Genomic DNA, 23,050 nt, shown 5'->3' on the forward strand with positions numbered 1-23,050 from the left:
TTTCTTTCCTTGGTATTATGTCTTCTTTGTATACAGTAACATGGCAGAAAAAATGAGTTACTAATGCTAAATAATAAGGACATAAGCAACTGCCTTGGGCTCAGGTCATGATCCTGGAGTCCCGGGATCGAGTCCCGCATCGGGCTCCCTGCTGAGCAGGGAGTCTGCTTCTTCCTCTGACCCTCCCCCCTCTCATGTACTCTCTCTATCTCATTCTCTCTCTCAAATAAATAAATAAAATATTAAAAAAAATAAGGACATCCTTAAGGAATAAAGTTTGAAACATTTTTAAATCAAGAAAAGTTGCAACAGATACAGAATGAACAGAGATCCACCTCCTGGCAAGTTTCCTGTGCAAAAAGCGGCTTGTGATGCGTCAAATGTTAATTTCATTTTACTGATTTTTATTTAGTTCTCCACATTTAAAAATATTTTGAACAACTTAGGTTTAGATGAGAAGACAGAGAAGCAATTATATGGGTCTCTCGCAGCATGTCTAGATTCTATCTAGCATTCTACAGTATTATAATCCAGTACAGTGACAGTATGTGTTCAAAATGAAAATTTGATTCACCGTCCAAACTGTCACTGTGAATAAATTACAGTGATTTTTTTTTTTTTGATCTTAAAAAACAATGTTCTTGATCTAGGACCACTTGAAGGAAACTGTTAAGTACTGTGGAAAGTTTATGGCATCTTTAGAGCACAGCAAAGCCCTCTCCTGGCTCTCTTTCTAGATCACTCCTTCTTCGGAATGGATTTCTGTGTTGACGGTTCAGAGAGCTGGGAGGAGGGATTTTATCTTCACTGAGCTTGAATGGATGGTTCTAGAGGGGTGTGCAAGAGATTCTGATTGAGGGCCTTATTTCACCCAGTTCCCTTCCTCACCTCCCCCTGCTGGCCAAAAACCAAAAGCAAAACAACTGCTTTGAAAAACATTCCCAGTTTGACTTTTATGAAGGGTAAACTAAATGCCTTTCCTATGGGGTAGGAATGACATTTTATTCCCTCATCTGTAAAATGGGTTCCTTCTTTCTCCCTCAAACCTGGAGTGAAGGGACACAGTGGGGCTTTGCGGTTGTGTCTCTCGGCATTGATGGAGATTAACAACACGGTGCGCTTTGGTTATTTTTCAAGATGCTGTGCACACACTGGAAGGGAAAAATGAGGCAATTATTGAGGGGAAAATAAGGTAGCTTATGATACCAAGGCAGATATATCATCAAGCCAGGCTGCCCTTATGCATATGTAATTGCTTCAGTTTTCCAGGCCCCGTTAGTCTTTTAACAGCTGTGGTGTGCCAACAGCCTGGGGGGCTTGTCTTTTTCCATTTTTACCCCCAGCCAGGAAGACCAATGTACCTGTGTTTTCACCCTCATTCCTGAATTTGCTTACACCCTTTGTCTCCTCCTTTAAAGACTTTTAACTGTTGATACATGGTTTTTAAAACACCAGAGCGAACAAAAGTCGATAACTTGCTTATTCTATTTATCTGAATGTATGCACTTACATATGTTTATTTGACTTCTGACTATCCATTCTTCTTCCCCCGGGAAATAACATCAAGATAGCTCAACTCTGACACAGTTACTAAAAATACCTTTTAAAACAACTCCATTTCTTCTGTTTAGTAAATATTTATCTTATAAACATGGATTGTGGTCTGACTTCGTGTCAAGATTCTGCTTTTGCATGGAGACTTGCCCCTGACTAAGAAGGTGGTTATAAAGTCACTCAGCAATAGCATTTTCCAGCATGAGCAAGTGTGGTTATGGAAGTAGGAATACTTGGTTCTGGTGTGTTCTCTCATGGAGTTCAGGAGGTACAAAACTCTGAAAGGATTTTCCATAGGATAGGTGAAGCTCATGTGTTACACAGGTTCTCTATGTTGCCAATTAAGTGTTTGAATCATGGAGTAATTAAAGCATGTACAAAATATATCTTCACTGAGGCCAAACATTCAGGCATGGAAGGCATCAATTTTCTAATGAGAATATAGAGACTTTTCAAAACATACCATCAGGATGTAGTTCACTTTTCAAAACAAAATTCGAAAGACTGCCTGACTCTCCTTGACCACATTCTTATGTTTTCTCTAAATTTGCTTATTCCCAGCTACCAGAACAAAAAGATGAGATGGAGGAAGCATGCTGCTTTTCTAAGAGTCCCACGTGATGGAAAGTACATGAGCTTCTCCCCAAGCTGAACTTTGACCATCATAAGAGCATCCCCAAAAGGCCATAACTTTGCTGTCAGATTCAGATTGCTCCTGAATGCTTTCCTCTGAGTTTTCAGTGAATAGCAACTGAGGAATGAGTCACAAAAGCAGACTGTTAATAGAGAGGTGATGGTCCAAGTCTAGATGGGTTTTGTGTATGCATCTGGAGCTCTCAGAATAAAGGGAAGGGGGCACATGAAAATCGAGACTTGCAGCCTTGGACCAAACCACCAGACCCACAAAGCATCAGAATACATCAACACAAAGACGTTAAAATATGAAAGTGTTGATTTGCCCTGCAGTGCAAATTGAAGTTGTGATGATCAAGTTGCCCAAGTAGACATTTAACCTTCCATGAAGTCACTAAAGCTTACTGTGAGTAAATAATGATGAGTGGCCAATTTTTATAAATTCCTGGCCTAAAAGTGAGGGACTTATCTTAAAATGTCATTACTTTTCAATGACAGGGGAAAAAAATCCACAGACTCAGAGTGATTGCTTGGGGTGAAAGGTGCTCCAGTACCTGTCCCTCGTGGGCCTTTCTTTGCTGGCTGATAAAATGTTGTGGCACCTGCCTCATAGAAAGCAGAGTGGGGCCAGCATGTACACAGGCCCGGTGAGCCCCCCAGAGTAGGCAAAGTAGGCTCACTCTCCCCAAGGAACCCTGACCCTGATGGGGCCCACGAACAGCCCAGGGGCACACACACCAATGTCTCTGCCGTCTGCCCACCACGGCACACAGATGCCGTGCTGATGATGACACATTCCAAAAGGAAGGGACTCACGGGTCTCGGCGCTGGTCAGCGTGGGGACAGTTGTGCCATTTTCCATTATTGAGGGGAAAATATTATTGGGGTGAGGTAGGGCATCAAAGGGACAGAGTTCAACCTGTTTCAAGTGAAAAAATGTCAAACCCAAGGCCCACAGAGCACCTCTCCTTTCCTTTGGAAGACTGAGTGTCTTTCACAAGCTGGCCATTTGCTGCACGGGGGTTTCTAACATAATGTGATTTTTTAGTGTGCTTTGTCTCCGTGGAGAGTCTTCAGAAAGCCCTTGAAGTCCTCAGCCTTAAATCCATGTTAATAGGGGAAGTCCTTTTTTTTTTTTTTTTTTAGGTGGGGAGATTTGGTTGGGAGAAACATTGACCCAGACTGCACTCTGGGTAAACTAGGGCAAAAGACCTAATACCGTCTGCTGGGTACTTATTAACCACTGCTCATTTGTGGGATCAATATTGCCAGCAAAGGAGTCAACACTCAGGATACACCACTACGTACATCTTGTTTTTTTCCTTAACACACAATTTATTTTATAAATGCATCTGCTAGAGAAGAAAAGGCAGTAGGAAAGACTGTGTCTTTTATCAGAGGGATATGCAAAGCACATTTATTTTCAGCTTTTATCTCTGGAATTGTATGTTGATCCCATACATATAGATTGATTTTGTTCAGGTAGATAATGAAAAGTCAAGTGGAAAATTACACAATGGCACTCACAATCCTAGTCTTATATCGGTATATAAATTGGTTTATTATTTCATTCTATTAAAGAGGCTTTTTTTTTTTTTTTTTTTTTACACCAGGAAAACTTCAAAATGCATCATGTTGTCAGCCTCACTGAATTTTCTTCTGGGGGAGGAGGTAGGGAAGGGGAGCAGAGGGAAACAATTTATTCTGCTCCCTTTGCTAACTGTATTGGCTAAATGAGCTTCCAAAACGGAGTATCCTTGCAGATTCTCTCCCCCAGCCTACTTCAGGCTCATGCACAGTTTCCGTAACTCCGGGACATTTCTGGCTCTGAACAAAGATGTTCATCATACATGTCCTTTTCCATAAGTGGATATTTTTTCCACCCCAGGCAATTCTAAATTTTGTCACGATGACTGAAAAAGGCGAGTTGCCGCCCCCCCCCCACCGCCCCCCCCAAATGAGTACCAAGAGGCCGGGGGCGAGAGGGTGGTAGCCGAATAAAGCCACCACCAAGGGACAGCTTGGAGCCAGAATCCTGGAGGAAACGTTATTAATAAACATCTTCTGGACATTTGGTAGCCCGTGGAGCTTGCTCCAGCTTAAAGCAATTAATTCAGGACACTGACATAAACTCTCCAGGTCTTTGACAGCTTGGAGCCGAAATAAAAATGCTAGTTCTCCCGGGAAGAGAAGAGCCTGGCTAGCTCTTTTCTGGACTGTTTGCTTATAGGCCCAGAGAGCAACCTTCCTTGCAGAATGAAATGCAAGGGCACAAACAATGTACCAGGGAGAGAATAGAAGATGGGAATGAACAGTTTGAACTATTTGCTCAGCAGAAGGGCACCACAATGCTGGGGTAGTGGTTTTCCCATGCATCCACCGTCCCTTCTTTGGGGTCTTTTGTTGTCCCCTGTCTCCTTTGGCCAGATGAGAGCACAGCTGCAGTGCTGCAGCTAAGGAGGGCTGTACTTATCCCCCTAAACCTCGGGGTGCCTTTACTGTAATGGGTTAGGCTCGGCTCTCTTTTATTTTACAAGGGGTTGGTAAGGGGGGGAATGGAAGAATGGAGTGGGGGAGAGGAGGGGGGACTAGGACTGTAACATGGCTTGTATGTGATTCGTGATTTTTTTTCCTTTCTTTCTTAAATCCGGGCAGTGATCAGATACAATCTTTGTGGGGCATGTAAATGGAAGGGCTCAGTGATTTGTACTGGTTGCTAGACCAAAATGTTGTTTTTTGGGGAAAGGAGCAAAAGGAGGTGTGTGTACAGTGAAGAGAAGTGGGGGGTTTTGCGGCAGAATTTTTGGTTTAAATAATCAGGCTTCTCTGGTTGCTGGAAACAGGGGAAAGTTTTGAATTGGCAATTTAAAAACTGCATTCAATGATGATCTGTCACTTCTGAAAATCATTTTGAACTCCTCCTTTCCAAACTTATTTATTTTGTTCAGAATAGTAATGGGTAGAGGTTCCTGGAATCAGAGTTAAAAATAGGATGATCTGGAGATGAACATAAGATGTACTTTTGTAATTGCCATAAATTACACCTCTAATCAGAGTAAATGTCACCTAAAATATAATCAAATGTTCTTTCACATTTGCTCTTTTAAAGTCAGAGCCTATTTTAAATGCCATAAGAGACAGTAGACATGGTAATAATACAAAAATAAGCACAAAGTACGGTTTACATTAAATTCATTTAAAAGTCAAAATCTAACATGAGTTTGCACTGTCGTGTGTGGGTGTGTGTTCCAACTCAGTGGGTTTTGCCACCAGTGTTGGTTTTGGGAGTCAGGCCACAATGCTTAATTCTATTGTAATAAGGTTTATTTAGCCTGAATGGTTTTATAAGGTGAAAAGGCAAAAAACTTGAACACGGAAGAAAATTCATGGCTTACTATGATTGTATTAATTGTTCACAGGCCAGAAGCCCACCTGCGGGAAGTACAAAGTTTCAATGCTGTTTTGTTTTTTTTTCACACTGACAAAACTCACAGGAAAAAAAAAAAACCTTCTGTATATTTTTCCTGCTGGGTGGTCAGAAGGAAAGGCCACGAAGCCAAAGGCCTCCCATTGAGACAGTGCTCTGCGGAGAGTCGACCTCACGTGCCGCCGCTGCAGGAGATGAGAGCACCTGTCGGGGGTCTCCGCCACTCCTTGGTGAGCTCTGCGCGTGTGGCGGGGGGGGGGGGGGGGGGGGGGGGGGGGTTGGGGGGACAGCCACGCACCATCCCCATGGAGGGGACAGGGGACCCCCCCCCCGCTGGGAAACGCCCACTCCATGTGCCCACACCAGGCTCAAGACATCCTGCAAAATGTCCTGTGGCCATTGTCCAGTAGAGCTGCTAAGTAGTTTTAATGCCAGTGAATATTAAATTTGTTTAAAAAAGTGTGTATGTGTGTGCGTGTGTGTGTGTGTGTGTTCTGCCTTGCAGGGAAGAAGGGAGAGAATATGGGGGGTGGGGGCAAATGTGTGATGGAACCATGAAAAAAGATTCCTTAAAATATGTCATTTTTGCTATGCTTTTGTGTAAACATGTATGGGTGGAATAGCCTTTTTTTCCCCCTATAAGGATTGTAATAAAACTATTAAGTACAAGATGTTATGCATTTCTTTTGCAAGCACAGATTTTAATATTTTGTATTTAGTACAGAAATATTACCACATAATAAAGGACAAACATACCTTCTTTCCTGATTAGGTGCTAGATTAAATGTATACCACCTTTATAAAAACTGAGGCCAGGTGAAGGAATCCTAGTCTGCTTGAGTAAATGCATTTCTTTTCTCCTCCCTAACTCTTGACATAAAGAGAAACTTGTCCAGGGAAAATTTTTCTCACATGGCATTTTAAGAGTGATCTGAAAATCACATTGAACCATTGTGGAAATGACTTCTCCTTTGAGATCATGGATTTCCACAAGAGGGGAAATGGTTTTTTATTGCCAATTTCTGCAAAGAATGCACATGCTACTGGTATGCAGCACAAAGCTGCACGGGCTGGGAGGCCTCTGAGGGAGAAGGAATGCCAGCCACAGTGGAGGGCAAAGGCACAAACAATGAATCAAGTTTAAAAGACTGTGGTCAGAAGCAAGGAGCAAGTGATACTGATCTTATATGAGACAGGCTTGGACATCACACCAGCTGCCACGGGGTTTGATTAATGAGGCATTAAGGAGATCGAGTGACACTTACAGCTAGTTACTTATGGTGCTAATTTCAAAACACTTTGCAATAGACAAAGAGACTCTGCTCATAATGCAAAGTAATTTGTGGTGTGTTCCTGGTGAATGCATTTAGCGAAGCAAATATAGTTATGCAGAATTTAAATTAAGGTTGACACTAATGTAAACAGAGCCCAAGAACCACTGTCCAATAATTTGATGAGGACACAGGTTTTAATCAAGCCTCTTACACTAAAATAGCAATTTAAATCCCCATCGTTTAAACTGGATAAAATGCTTAACCATGAAGGTTGGGGAGAAAAATAGAAATTTACTAGAAAAGATAAAAGGAACACAGTATCTCTGGCAAAACTGTGACTATACTTTGACCCAACAGAGGGTTATCCATTCTGATTTAAATATCAGGTTGATTCCAGGACCAGATTCTAGGAATTTGAAGGCATTTGCCATGTATCTTTTTTGTTGTTGTGAAATTATGGCTTAACACATTCTGGTACTATTGATCTCAGAATGAAAATGATCCTGGTAATGGGGAAATGGAGACTCCATATGGATTCAGAATATGCAGAAGTATTTATTTTATTTATTAAAAGGAGGAATATCACCCCCCACCAGCCCCACAACCGATTTGTATTTGAACTGAAATTTTCCAAATTGACTGGGGGTGGTGAGGATAGAGGCAGGTCTGGTAAGAAAGCTGGCCTGCCTACCCAGAAGGGTACCTTTTCCAGGAGGAACCCACACACTCATACATGTCTTTTCTCTGGTTTGCTAGCTTATTTCCCTTACTAAAAATCATTAGGGGAGGAAGGTGGTCAGCCTAGGCATTAACATTAATTAAAATGCCAGCCACCCACATTCCAGGGCCTGGGAGGTCTTGTGTATCAGAAACAAAACAAAACAAAATAGCAGTTTACTCTGTCACAGCTCCTGGAAGGAAAAACCAGTGAAGGCTAGAAACAACATATCCCAAGCTCTCGGGACTTTACTGTTGGCAATGGAGTAGGAAAGTGAGGACACCCTAAATTGTGATCTGTTCCAGATCATGTTAATGATGTATCTTCTGGGGAAGAATTTGTATAGAGGTGTGTTTTTTTAATACTTATTCCATTGAAAAGGCCCAAAACAATTTAGAAAAAAATGTGCTAAATCTAAAGTGTTCTGAAATGCTCCTAGCAGTAATTTTCAAGGTCACCCACCTTATGGAACTTAGTCAAGGGCAGAAGTTGAGGGGAAAACTGGATACTCAAATTTTGGGGGGAACAGCTGAGCATTTACCTTGACCCTGGCCACCATCTACATGGCAGCAGCTCTTGTACGTGGTGAATAAATCATGCTCCTAAGGTCACTTGGGCAGTAAGGGTAGGGCCAGTCCACTCTGATCCCAGAGCCTGCATCCCTTGCTTCGGCCTCAGCCCCACGAGGGACGTGTCCTCTTGAGAAGGAGCCACTGACCCTTTCTCCACTACCCCTTCCTCTGTGGTGGTTCTGTGGACGGTCAGCCCTGCTTTGCAAAGACTCCACTTCAGGTGTGTTGCCTGAGGAAAATCAATGGCTCAGAGTCCCTTCCTCCAAATATGTTTAAGAGAGAAGGGGCCTCTGATCATCTTCATCCCTCTGGGTCAGAGTAAAGGGACTGAAAATGCATTGGTGCACGTCACAGCTGCAAAGATGGGGATTCTGAAAGTAACGGGGTCTGTATTTTCTGTGTCCCAAACAGACTGACTCTTTGGCATCCTGATGTTGGGAGCTCAGAGGGAGAGGGGAGAGGAGACTCCTCACTCCCAGGGACCAGGAGGTGATTCAGAAGCCACAAGGCTGAGGCCCACACACTGGGCACGCAGCCTGCAGGCTCTTTCTCCCTTCTGCTAGAGGAGAAGCTGCAAAGAGCAGAGTGCGCTGGTGGGAGGGGAGGAGGGAAGTGTGCAGGACCAACACGGCATGTCAGAGTGCCTTCCAGAATAATGTAAGGAAAACAATTTGTTGGGCGATGTCTTTGGGAGCCTCTCAGGTTTGGAGACATATTGAGTTTCTTTTGGGCCCTGATTCACAGACTCTTCACCTCATCTTTGATGCCTGCTCTGTGGAGAGCAGTCCCTAAGGGCTGTGATGCATTTGGCATTGACACAGAATGTTGATTTCTGCCCTTGGGAGGCACGACCCTGCCTGGCCTATGTAGCAAAGTCACTGCTCATGGCAGTTGCAAGCTTCAGGGGACAGAGGTAGGTGCTGCTCCTCTGGGGACAGTTCTGATAAGTCCTTCATGGGGATGGCAGTGAGCAGCCCCATGGTGCTTCTCCTCCTCCCTGCCCCCTCTTCTCCTGTCCCCTCACCCCTGCTTCCTGAGGTCCCGTTCCCAGGAAGCCAAATGCACACACCTCCCGCTTCCAGCTGAAAAAGTTGTCCTCCACTTATCTCCCCGTGCTCACTGGGGCTGGCCAGTCAGTCCATGTTGGAGGAGCAATGTGGGAGAACCATTTCACTATCCCCTTCACTTTATCCTTCTAACCATACATCTGGAGACTTGATGCCTCGGAGCTCACTTGCCACACACTCTTGGAAGCATCTTACTCTTTTTTGCACTGATACACTGATGCAGAATTGACTGGGGTGGTTGCATTTCACCCTCAGTTCCTGGGAGGTAACATGGGTGAAGGCTTGTAAATGCCAACCCATCTCTTTTGTCCTCAGTCTCTCACTCTCTGTCAGAGGATAAAACAAACAATTTCACAGACCATTGTTAAAAAAAAAAAAAAAAGTTGGCTTCACAAAATTCCCTGGACATAAACAATGCTGGTGATGCATTTTGGACTCATTTCTTATTATGGAAACATGGGGCATAATTGGGTGTGGGCAAGGCCAACTGGCTGTCAGCAGTCCACTCTCAACCTTCACTGAGAAGTACTCACATTCTTTTGCCTGCTCTGTGAAAGAAATCCAAACCTGTTTCTCCTGCCCTACCTCTCGATTTGGAATCCCAGTGCAAATCCCAACATCAACAAGGTTGCTATGGTTTTTTTATGATTATCTTAAGAATTCGTCTCAAGTGAGGCTCGAGTACTGCCCGGGGAAGGTGCTGAGATCACATTCAACTCAGCACGCATTCCCCACTTTCTTCCTTCCTGTCTCTTGCACGGCAAACGCCACCTCTGGCCCCACAAAGCTTGCTTTCTTCCAAGAACCATACTCTGCCATGTGATTCTGGCCCCAAAGTCCTCCACTGATCTCCTCTTAAACAGAAAAAAAGATGACAAAGTTCTTCTCATCACCTTTAAAGCAGTCTCTGTTCCCAAGAAACACTGACTCCTTCCATGGGACCCTGTGGATGGAGCCCATGTCCCCCTCTTAGCAAGCAGGCCCCTGAGAGGCCCTGGTTGTCTGTAGTAGTTTCTTTCCCAGTACCAGCAGGCCTACACAGCCATCCCAATGGACACCTAATTCTGCATGCTTGTGTGGACTATTCCTTGTCAAATGCCAGTGTCTGTGTTGGATCACTTCTTAGTGAGGTAGCTGGGAAGGGTGAGACCCTTGCCCCACATCAAAGGTAATTTTGCACCAGCATGGGTATGAGTGGGCTGGCAGACAGGCTTTTTTGGGTCTGGGAATGTCCACTGACAAATAGGTTGAGTGACAGGCTGGGGGAATTCTCCATGGAAGTCTAAACTAAACTGCTGATATTTATTATAATGTACTGCTTCTAATAAGCATTTTGGGGGCTAGTTCCAGGCTTGAGTGGTGTCTCTCAGAACTTTTTTCTAGGATTCACTGTCTGTTCTCCTCTTTCTTTCTTCCTCACCTCCAGGACCCAGGTGTGGGCTCCTGGTGTGTCTCCTGATTCTTGTCAGGGCTCAAGCTTCTGGCCCCCCAGGCTTTGCAATGCACTGGATCATTAATAACATTGATCACATAGCAGAAAGCATAATTCTGACTTATTCTACAGAATTCTTTATATGCACAGGAGAGTTGCCTGCTCCCCCAAACCCTGTGTATTTGCTTAACCAATTTATCACATAGGGACTGAAGCATTTGAGTATTTTCCAGATAAATAGGTTAATATTTTATTTCTTTAAAATGCACATGACTCAGCATTTTAGGATATCTCTGAGGAATGGGTCTAGTTGTTATTTATTAGCAGTTTTCTAAGAAATATCTAGAGATGAGAGGGTGGATTCTGATGGCTTAGGGAAATTTCTGGGGTTATCTGAGCACACCAGTTAATCTGTGAAGTTAGAGCAATACCAGTTGGGATGTCCATTGGCTTAAACCAGCAGGACAGTTTTCAGGCTCTTGTGAAATTTCCAAATCACATTCCTTTGTTACTTGAGAGTCAGTTGGTCAAGGTATTGGCAACATCTCAACTCTCCCTTTCTTTAATTATTTACCAAATCCTGTTAATTCTTCTTTCGTAATGTCACATTTATCACTGCTTTTCCATTCTCCCTGCCAACACCTTCATATAGGCCATTTATGACAAGGAAAATCAGCTTCCTGCACCACCTGTGTTGTTACCAATAGTTGGTTTCTAGAAGTTTGTGCCCAGACCCACAAAGGGGGAAAGTTTGAACATGCAGCTTACATCCAGTTATCATTGGACTTTTTAAGAGGCATTCTATACCTATTATTTCAATGTCAGTGACAGACCACATTCTGAACATTGCTTTCATCTTAAAAAAAATCAACTATAGTTTGTCATGGATATGGGCATACCTATTTTTTAATTTAAGAAATATTGATTTTTATATGTATTGGACCAACTTTGTATAGAACCTTGAATTTTTTGCTGTTCAAAAGAGATTAGATTTTCTGTAAGAAAGTAAGAACTCCTATTTCCCCTCTAACATAGTGAAAGGTATTGGGAATTCACCATAGATGGAGGGGGTAGATGGCTCTGGACCCACACATCAATCTGGACATCACAAAAAGGGAGGTCACAAAACATTTGTACCTACCGATATGATACAATAGAAAACACACATTTTTTGACAAAAATAAAATATGAACCACATAAAATCTCTGGATCTAACTCCCAGAAATATAGAGAACTGAAGATACTGAATAGCATCATTTGGGTGTTATCCGTAAAATCCAGGTGGTGGGAAACAGGATATATTAGACATAATACCTTGTTTCTTCAACAAATAATCATTAAGAAAAAGAGACAGGGAGAACTTAGAGATTCAAAGATACAGAAAACCTATGTTAGCCAGTTGCCACGTGTGGACTTTATTTGGATCTTGATTTCAATAGAAGAATTCCCTCCTTTATCTTCCCCGGTCCCTGTAATAGTATTAGATAATTAGAGAAATCTAAACATGTATGAACTATTCAGGAATTATTGTCAACTTTTTAGATGTAGCAATGGAATGTGACTATACTTTTTAAAGTCTGTATCTTTTAAAGTAACTTTCAAAAAATTATTTAAGGAAAGAGTGACTTAATATGTAGAATTAACTTTCAAATGGAACAGCTGGGGTACACTGTGAGTGGAGTAAAGGTAAATCAGGATTGACCATGGGTTGGTAATTCTGGGAGTGGAGTGATGTTATATACTATTGTCTCTAATGTGTTTGAAAATTTCCAAGATAAAAAGTGAAAAAAAAATTAGGGCTCACATTTGTTAAACTATTTGCCCCCAAAATCTCTCAGCAGTTTCATATTAGAGATAGACTGGAGTCTGGGTGGCCATCTTCCTGTCCACTGAAGCCACATTATCTTCTCCTAGACTCTTGTCAAGGCCCCTCCTAGTGGTGACTGCTGACCTAGTGGAAGAAGTCATCTGTAGATGATGCTGCGACTAGCTTACTCCTTATGTCCTTTTCAACTCCCCACTGTTTAGTTTGCTACCAGAACACACACCACATTTCAACTATGGAATCATAAACCCAACGGGCATCTCTCTGTGAGCATGGCAGTGGTAATCCACGTTTCCTTCTTGAAACTCTTTTCCTTGCTTTCCATGATGATGCAGCTACTGATTTTCCTCTTAACTAACTGCTCATCATCCTGCTATTCATTCACAGAAGCTCCTCTGGGGCTCCAGGGTTCAGCTCTCTGCTTTTTCTTTCTCTTCACTCTTCCATTTAAGAAGATACACCTGCTCCCCATCACTTTTGTGGAGAGAACCCTCCACCCAGCCTCTGGTCTCACCTCCTTCCTGAGTTCTTTAGTCTCACCTCTTCAGATGCTTGTCAGACATTTTTTCTGATATCCCTAGACATCATTCCCTCATACCCAGCATTTCCACAAAATGAATGCCTCCTCTCATCTTTCCCTTCCATGTTTCTTCAGGCACCATATCTACTGTCAGCTCTTCTTTGTAATGTCTCATCTCCCCCGTTCATCTCCTCTTCCATACTTACCTCCAAGACTCATGTCCAGGCCCCTCTGTTTTTCCTCCTTTCTTGGTTTCCCAGCATCTTTCACTCTGTGGCCTGGCATCTGGAAAGTATCCCCAAACCTCTCTCTTCTTGCACTCACCAAGGCCATCATGGAGTTCCTGTCTCTTACAAGATGAAATTCTATTTCTTCAATATCCTCTATCTGATCTCAATTGCTAGTTCAATTACCAGACTCTACACTAACCTCCTCAGAAACAACATCTTCCCCAGTTCTGAACCTGAAGTTCTGAAGTGTGAGTGCCACCTATGTTTCAAGACTTAGCCTGCTGGAAGCCGTAGATGAGGTGTCCATAGTCTGAAATTGTTAGCTTGGCTTACCTGACCTTAACGTGGCATGTAATGGAAAGACCACTCTAAGATGGCCAGTCCTCTAATGCTTTCAGCCTTAAACCAGTGTTCAACCTCTCTTATCCATTTAAATATGAAGATAAACCCAACTTGGATGCCCACCTTCCTGAATAAAATTGAGCACTTTAGGATATGGGCCTTAGAACCTATAAGAACTAACTTGTTAATTTCATCTATAAGTATTTTTCCCTTTCTTGGAAGAAAATACAAACATTTTAGAGTTGAGGCTGTCTCACTCATCTCATGGCCATCAGTCCTCAGCACAGTGTGGAGAACAGAAAGTGTTCAATAAAGATGGTTGAGTAAATGAATCATTCATGACCTTCTTCCCCTCACCCAATCCTAAACCCAACCCCCTCCTCACAGGCACAGATATAAATATGCCTACATACTTGCACATGTTAGCAGATTTTCTGGGAGATGCCCACTTTTAAATGGTCTGCCATTTTTTCCCTAATAAGTATACTTGTAAGATCATGTACTTGTATTTCTTTCCTTTCTTTTCCTTTTATAACTAGAAGTTTGTACCTATTAATGCCCTTAGCCTACTTCACCTGCCCCTCCCCCTTCTCCCTTTTGGTAACCACCTGTTTGTTCCCTTTATCTACGAGTCTGTTTCTGCTTGTTTGGTCTGTTTGTTTTGTTTTCAGATTCCATATAAAAGTGAAATCATATGGTATTTTTCTTTCCCTGTCTGACTAATTTCACTTAGCTTAAAACCCTCTTTTGTATGGCTGAGTAATATTCCATGGTATACCCACCACATCTCCTTTATCCATTTGTCTGTTGATGGACACTTTAGTTGCTTCCATATCTTGGCTTTTGTAAATAATGCTACAGTGAACATAGGCATGTATATATCTCTTTGGATTGGCATTTTTGTTTTCTTTGGATAAATACTCAGAAGTGGAATTGCTAGATAGTATGGTCATGCTATTTTCAATTTTTTGAGGAACATCCAGATTGGCTTCCATAGCTGCTGCACCAATGTACATTCCCACCAGCAGTGCATGAGGGTCCCCTTTTCTCTACATCCTTGCCAACACTTGTCATTTTTTGTCTTTTTGATAATGGCCTATCTGACAGTTGTAAGGTGATATCTCATTATGGTTTTGATTTGCCTTTCCCTGGTAATTAGTGATGTTCAGAATCTTTTTGTGTGCTATGTACTTGTATTTCTCTGTTTAAAAAATATCACTAAATGGGATACAATTTTGGTTTGCATACACTGGAACTGTCTAGATGACATCCCTCACTGGCCTAGGCAACTTGGGGTGAGTGCAGAGGCCCATTGGGAGGACTGACCAGGTGGGTGCTGGGAAGATGTGTGGATCTTTGCATATAAACACCCAAGTCTAAGCTCTCTACCCCTCACTTCTCCAACACATCTCACTTAAGCTGCCTTCCCCCTTTCTAAATGCGCTCTGAAAGGTAATTTCTTTTCTTTTTTTTTAAGATTTATTTATTTATTTTGAGAGAGTGCACGAGCGAGTGAACAGGGAGAGGGGCAGAGGGAGAGGTAGAGACAAAATCTCCAGCAAACTCCATGATTGGTGCAGAGCCAGACTGGAGGCTTGATCTCATGACCCCAAGATCACGGCCTGAGCAGAAACCAAGAGAAGTCTGCTTAATTGCCGAGTCACCCTGGTGCCCCTGAAAGATAATTTTTAAACTTACTTTATGTAGAATGAAAGAAAGAAAGAAAGAAAGAAAGAAAGAAAGAAAGAAAGAAAGAAAGAAAGAAAGAAAGAAAGAGAAAGAAAGAAAGAAGGAAAGAAAGAAAGAAAGAAAGAAAGAAAGAAAGAAAGAGAAAGAAAGAAAGAGAGAAAGAAAGAAAGAAAGAAAGAAAGAAAGAAAGAAAGAAAGAAAGAAAGAAAGAAAGAAAGAAAGAAAGAAAAGAAAGAAAGAAAGAAAAGAGAAAACTTTCAATATGCCAACATTTTTTATAAAACATTACATGTTTTTATAAAACATATCTGGACACTTGCTTTTGTCGGTGGTACTACCATCTCTTCTTGAATCCATGTAGATAGTGAGACTGGTTTATCCATCTTGCTTTCTGCTGTGTTCATAAAGTCCAGAGCAGTGCTTGGCACAAAGTAGTCACTCAGTAAATACTTGTGAATATTGAGCAAATGGCATCCTTGAGCCCAGGTGGGACTGGCTGTAGGAAGAGCCATTATCTAATCTTGGTTTTCACATTGTCAACCTGATGCCACACCTTCTTTTTCTGCTTCTGCTGCCATCCCCTCAGGCAAGATTCTCATTACTGAAACTAGGGCAGTAGCCTCATAAGTAATCTCTCCGCGTCATGTGTGTGCTTGCTTCATTTTCCCACCCACTGCTGTAAACTTGGTATTCCTGAGAAGCTGTTAGAATACTTTCTTTCTCTCCTCAAAAGCCATCAGTGAATCCCCTGTGCCTAATATGCTGGTACCAATGTGTCTCGGTTTTCTGGACTTACCACAATATAGCCACTCAACGCTTCAACTTCATAACTTACATCTTAATCTCTATAAATTCTATGCTCTGGCAAAATGGAAATATTTCCTGTTGCCAGAGCACACTTTCTATTTCTCCACCTTAACTTTTTCTTCATGTGGTTCCTAGGACGTGAAAACTCTTCTTTCCAAGGGCACTTGTTGAGATCTGCCCATCGCCGAAGGTCAACCTTGAACACCACCACATCCGTGAGTCTTTTTAGATCAAGCCTTCCTGACACTTTGTATCCTTCTTATGATATTTAACATATTTATCTTGGAATTTTATTCTCTGAACCCATGTTTCTAGCCTGGAGCCTTGAATAGAGTAAGTATGGGATTAAACTCAGTACTAGTTATGTATCAAGCCCTCTCTTAGATTCAGGTGATACTGCAAAAGTGACCTTCTGAAGGTGATACAAGAGAAAGCATGAGGAATCATTCTGTAAACCCAGAAGTAGTATACACATTTGAATAGTATAAAGATGATGATGAAGATGGTGTTGATGATGGCGACTGTGAAGGATATTTGTATTCCCTCTCCAGGTCTATTCTTCACCCTTGTCCTCCCACTCTGCCCCCAGGGAGACTGATCTCTATGGACTGCATCAGCCAGGATCCCTTGCATTTTGCTTTCCTGTTGCATTCGGCCAATAGGAAGTATGAGTAGAAAATCAGAGAAGAGAGTTTGGGTATTTATTCCACCAGCTGTCTTTGCTGGGCTTCAGTCTGACAGTGGTTGCATTGTAGAGATCATAATTCCTTTCAGCTAGTCCTCGCACCCTGTACTTAGAGCTCCTGCTGGACTCCAGTCACCACTCCCCACCTTGCCCTTTGAGGCCTAGAATGGTAGTGACCTCCCATTGTTGTCAGTCCCAGGTGTGTCACTAATAAGTTTGCTTAACCCTACCCTATCCACCTTTAAAAACTCTCCATGATTTCCTCTTTTCAGTGTGGCACCTGCGCTTCTTGCCAAGACCCTGACTCGTACAATAACTGTTGAGAATGGCAGTAGTAATAGTGGTTGGGGTGATTTTTTTCTCCCAGCTGGTGGTCTGAGCATCCTGACAAACAACTGCATGCAGAGAAGCTGGAGAATCATGGCAGAGACTAGCATGATGTTCACTGTATTGCTGCACAGGTTACCCCCAAACTTAGTGGCTTGAAGCAATAACAAAGATTTATTATTTATCATTTTTGTGGGTCATGAATTCACCCAGTTACAGTAGGATGGCTTATTTCTACTCTATTATGCCTAAGGCCTGCCCTAGAAAGCTGAAGGCTCACTCACTTATAGGCCTGGCAGTTGCTCCTGGCTGTTGGCTGGGGAATTATTTGGGGCTGTCAGCTGGACTATACACATGTATCTTCTCCATGTGGCTTGGGCTTCCTCACAACATGGTGGCTGGAGTCCAAGCATTAACATTCAGAGACAGAGAGTGAGCCAAGCCAAAGCCATATTGTCCTTTACAACCCAGCCTTGGAAGTCCTGCATGTCACTTCCACCATTTTCCACTGGTAGAAGTAGTTATAAAGGTCCACCCAGTTTCACGGGGAGGAAATACAGCCCCATATCTTAGTGGAGGAGTGTCAATGTCTGAAATTGATTGTCGATGGTATGATGTGGACTGAAGTGTTGTAAACCACTTCTGGACCTATGCATACATACCCATATTCCACCCACTCTTTCTTCCCATTCAGTGACAACTGTGCAGGATGCATCTTTTTTTTTTTTTTTGAAGATGACAGTGACACAAAAGTCAAGAAGGACGACCCAACCCATATCAACCTTTGTAAGTGTGATAACTAAGCATTTAGTGTGTTAATCCTCTGAGATTTGGTGATTGCTACAAGAATTTTATCCATATCCTCAAACTTCATCTGAGCCACTAGATTCTTCTTCCTGTCTCATCAGCACATCTATCAGGACTACACACCTATGATGAAAGCAAGGAACTGGGGTTAGTTTCTTCTTCTTTATTGTTATGTGTGCACCTCCCCCCACTCCAAGTTGTAGTGTGCAGTAAAATGACTGGGAAGGAGAAGAAGGAGGTCATGGGACTGCCTAAATCATTGAGCAGCAGGATCACTGACTGTGTCCAAAAAGGTCTAAGCCAAGCCAAACAGTGGAAAAGGTGAAATGTTAACATGAATGCAGTAAATATTCAGTCCTTCTTTGGGGGGAAAAAGGAGAGTGTTGTGTTGGAAATGACTGGCAGGTGGATGTCTGCAGGGGCCTCCCACATCACGGAAGACTGTCTGGAGAAGAAGGTGTGCCTGACATCCTTCCCAATAAAAAGCCTGGGAAAAACATCTGTCAAGTGATATTTGGAACTGACATTTTCATAAGGACCCAGTCTATAGAGGGTTTTTGCAGGGCTTGGAAAACCACATTTTTCATTCTTCCTTCTCCCCATCTCCTGTAATTAAATGATGCTTACAGTGTTAAATGTATATTTAAAATGACATGCTTTGAGGACTACATTTTAGGAAACTTTCTATTTGGAAATAATTTTGACAATAATAATGATCATTTCAAAAAGTAATATTTATTTCCTGAACCTTTTGAGAGTAAGGTAGGTGCACACATCATGGCTTTTTACTCCTAAATATTTCCTATTTCCTCCTAAATGTATCCCAAACTGGGGTCTTAGACACAGAGCGAGGCCGAATATCTGGCACTAAGCTTTGGGAAATGGAAGCCCAGGTTCTGCCTTTATTCTCCAGCATTTAGGATATTCCTGAAGAGGAATGTTGGCTGAAAGATTCCCACATAGAAGGACATAGGGAGACGTCTGCTCTCTTGCCATGGGTGCTGCCCTGTCTAATATTTTCATGTTCTGATTGGATGAAGAAACAGAAGGGATGTTTACCCCCTCCACTCCCCCCCCGCCCCACCACCTTCAGGGATACTGATTGGGAACGGGTGGCTAACATAGTCTCTGGGTCAGAAAAGATCTTCATAGACTGGACCTTTACCAGATTAAATATAAAGTGTACATTATAGGGGAACCTGAGTGGCTCAGTCAGTTAAGTGTCTGCCTTCCACTCAGGTCATGATCTTGGAGTCCTGGGATCGAACCCCAGCTGGGCTCCTTGCTCAGTAAGGAGTCTGCTTCTCCCTCTCCCTCTCTGCTCTCTCTCTCTAGCTCTCTCTCAAGTAAATAAATAAAATCTTAAAAAAAATAAAGTGTACATTGTATAAGCACAAAATTACTACTGTATTATTTCCTAGGTTCTAAGAGACTTTTCTCTATCTTTTATTGTTTTTGAACTTTAGATGCCCCCTAAAATCTATGTCAAAGGCAACTAGCTGTAATAGTAAAGGGAGTTGTAAGTAGAAAACCTACCTGTCTGTATGCAGATGAAGGTCCAACTAATTGCCATCTGGTTTTCTCCACCATTGGTGGAATAAATTTTCTTTGAGGTATAATTATGTACACTAAAGTGTTTCCTTCTTATTATACAGTTCCAGGAGTTTTAACAAATATACATAGTCATATAACTGATACCAAAATCAATGTACAGAACAGTTTTATCCCCAAAAGCTTCCCCTGTAGTCAAACCTTTGTAGTCACACCTCCCCCCAGCAACTTGTTTTGTATCCATATAGTTTTGTCTTTGCCAGAATGCCATATAAATGTAAAATGTAAATACTTAATTATATTTTATTTAGAATTTCTGAGTCTGGATTCTTTTGGAGATGCATTTGAAATAAACCCATGTTGTTGTACGTATTAATAGACTGCTCCTTTTTTATTGTTGAGTTGTATTCCACAGCATGGACATCTTGTACAATGTTCACCCATTCAACATTTAATGAACATTTAGGCTGTTTTCAGGTTTTGGCTATTATGAATAAAGCCATTATGAACATTCAAGTACAAGTTTTCGTGTGAACACGTTTTCATTTCTCCTGGGTAAATAGTTAGCCATATCGTATATGTTTAATGTTTTAGGAAACTGCCCATCTGTTTTCTTAAGTTGCTGTACTGGTTTGCACTCCAGCAGCAATGCATGAGAATTCTGCATTTTGATATTGCCAGCATATTTTACAAATTCAAATGTAAGCATATTAGTATCTCATGGTGGTTTAAATTTGTATTTCTTTAGTGACAAATGATGCTGAGCATCTTATCAGATGCTAATTTGTCCATAAATCATCTTCTTTGGTGAAATGTGTCTCAAATCTTTTTATTGGATTATTTGTTTTCTTTTTATTAAATTAGAATATTTTTTTACATATTCTGAGTAAGTTCCTTATGTGTTTTGCAAATATTGACCCCCAATTTGTGGCTTCTCTTTATTTTCTTAACAGTACCTTTTAAGAAGAGTTTTTCATTTTGGTGAAGTCCATTTTATCAATTTTTTCTTTCATGTGTTGTATTTTTGGTGTCATAGGTAAGAAATATGTTTCTAATCCAAGGTGACAATGATTTTCTGCTATGTTTTTTTCTAGAAGTGTTAGAATTTTACATTTAGGTCTATGATCCATTTTGAATTTATTTTTATATATGGCATGAGGTATGGATTGAAGTGTACATTTGCCATGATGACTTTTCTGTTTGTTTGGTTTCTTGCAAAGATAATATTGAATCAAAGATATATATCTTCAGTAATAGAGACTTCAACTGAAAAAAATGTAAGACTAATGCAGCCTAACTTAATTTTTGTGAGAAAAACCTAGATGTGAAGGTGAATCACATGTTACCCTAAATGGACAGTGTATCTCAGCTGTTAAGATAGGTCAAAATCATGGCATCCAGGTAAAAGGAGGCACTAGTCGTATTGTTTTCCATACTGCCCAAGCTATGTTTGCATTGCTCTTAAGATTTTCTGTAGTTTTTGGGCGCCTGGGTGGCTCAGTTGGTTAAGCGACTGCCTTCAGCTCAGGTCATGATCCTGGAGTCCCGGGATCGAGTCCCGCATCGGGCTCCCTGCTCGGCGGGGAGTCTGCTTCTCCCTCTGACCCTCTTCCCTCTCGTGCTCTCTATCTCTCTCATTCTCTCTCAAATAAATAAATAAAAAATCTTAAAAAAAAAGATTTTGTGTAGTTTTTGAAAGAGAGGTACTGATATAAGAATGAAGAATGAGCAAGATCTTGGTGGGTTCGGCCCCAGGTAGGAGGGACAAGAAGGTGAGAGAAGTAAGAAACGGAATGAACATCATTTCCAAGGGGCAGTAATAGTCTTTTGTCTTTGGAAAGGCAGGGTTCAGAACTCAAACTCTGACATCAGCCAATCTGGTTTATAATCTCTATCTTTTATCATTTCTAGCTGTGGACGTCAAGTGACTTGCTTAACTTTTCTGATTTTTGTTTCCACATACATAAAATGTAGATGAGAAAACTCCTTATATCATAATTTTTATTGTGAGCAAATAAAAGGAGATAATCCATGCCAAATACCTAGCTCAATGCTTGGTGTTATATGTGTTCAGAAAATGCTAGCTATTTTTCTTGCCGCGTATTATTTATCTACTCAGGTTTCATTCACTGAACTCCTACTGTGTATCAATCATTGGGGTATCAAAATGAGAAAACAAGCCCTCAAGAGGCTTAGCCTAGTAGATTTGGAAATTGGACCAATGTAGCCAGGCTAATAGAGATGAACCTAGTTGTTTGTATGGGAGTTATCTTGTGTGTATGTATATGGTGTATACTGTGTGAGACGTGATTGAAGATGTATACATTTACCATGGTAGGATTTTTGTCTTCTTGAAGAGATAATATTAAGCCAAGGATGGATCCTATAAATGATGGAATCTTTATCTGAAAGAAGCATGATACGTAAAGGAATAATGAGTCAGCGTGGAGGCCAGAGGCCAACCATGGGTTTCCAGAAAGCTGACCCTTGAATTAAGACCTAAAGGAATCAGCCAACCTAGAGTGGGGGTGGAGGTGAATATAGAAGGTGGTCCACACTGAGCAGTCAGCCAGTTCACTAGAGCATGGTGGTGAAGAACATAGACAGACTTAATTTTGAAAATTCTGGGCAAGTGACAGCCTTCTTGAACTCTAGTTGCTTCACTCGTGAGGCATCAATAATTTCTTCATCCCAGGTAGTTGTAAAGATTACAAGAAACATTTGTGTAGCCCCTGGTGAGCACTGCTACTCTGCATAGTTTTCACAGTTCTCCTCATACTTCAAGCCATCTGGTTAGTCCAGAACAGAAGGTGAAGCAAGGGATGGTGGAGGACGAGACTGGGGAGGCAGCAGAACAGAGGATAAATTGGCTGGGATTTCATGCTGAGGAATGTGGATGTTATCTCTAAGGTAATGATTAGCCAGGGAAGGGTCCTAAGCCAGGAGTATGGAATTTTAGAACATCGGACAGGACAACAAATTGGAGGAGGTCCAACTGGAGACAGGGAGAGGAGTTAGGAGATTTGCAGAAATCTAGAGAAGGAATGAAGGCAGCAGGAAGTGAGGCAATGGCACGGGGGATAGAGTAGAGGGCAGAGGTGAGGAGCATTCAAGAGGTAGCGCCAGCACCTAGTTCACTGCAAGAGGCAGATGACTTCCCAGTGTCTGACTTGGGTGAGATGAGAGAAGACAGGATGGAATGGGCTTGTAGGGAAAGAAAATTAGTTCACAGTCATTTTGAGGTAGCTGCAGGCCATCAGCTGGAGAGACCCTGTGAAGAGTTAACGTTTGGGTCTAGAGCCTAAAAGAAGGATCTTTCCTGGAGACGTCCACATGATCGATGCCAACAGATTGGCAGAGAGAACCTTCAGCAGGGACAGAATCACTCAGAGACAGACTAGTCATGAGACAGCCAGTCCGTCTATGTTAGCATGCTTTCTCAGATTGACCTGACTTGGGCACATTTCTTAACTATTCTGAGCCTCAGTTTCCTCATCTGCAAACTAAAAGTCAAGTACATGTGGCCTTACCTGGGAATGAAATGTATACATGTGCTCAGAGTAGTGTCTGACACAGAGTATTTGATAAGT

General features: G+C 41.9%; 1 long non-coding RNA gene across 1 annotated transcript in view; it reads left to right on the forward strand.

Moving 5' to 3' along the window:
* Positions 1-19,820, forward strand: part of LOC118357266 — a 32,413-nt gene extending 12,593 nt beyond the window's left edge. The window contains exons 2-4 of the long non-coding RNA XR_004820251.1: positions 5,607-5,844; positions 16,226-16,305; positions 17,797-19,820. This is a non-coding gene — a long non-coding RNA (uncharacterized LOC118357266). The remainder of the gene's footprint in view (positions 1-5,606; positions 5,845-16,225; positions 16,306-17,796) is intronic.
* Positions 19,821-23,050: the final 3,230 nt, after the last annotated feature.

The sequence above is a fragment of the Zalophus californianus genome, chromosome 8 (genome assembly GCF_009762305.2).
Source record: "Zalophus californianus isolate mZalCal1 chromosome 8, mZalCal1.pri.v2, whole genome shotgun sequence".
In the NCBI taxonomy this organism is placed as follows: Eukaryota; Metazoa; Chordata; class Mammalia; order Carnivora; family Otariidae; genus Zalophus; species Zalophus californianus.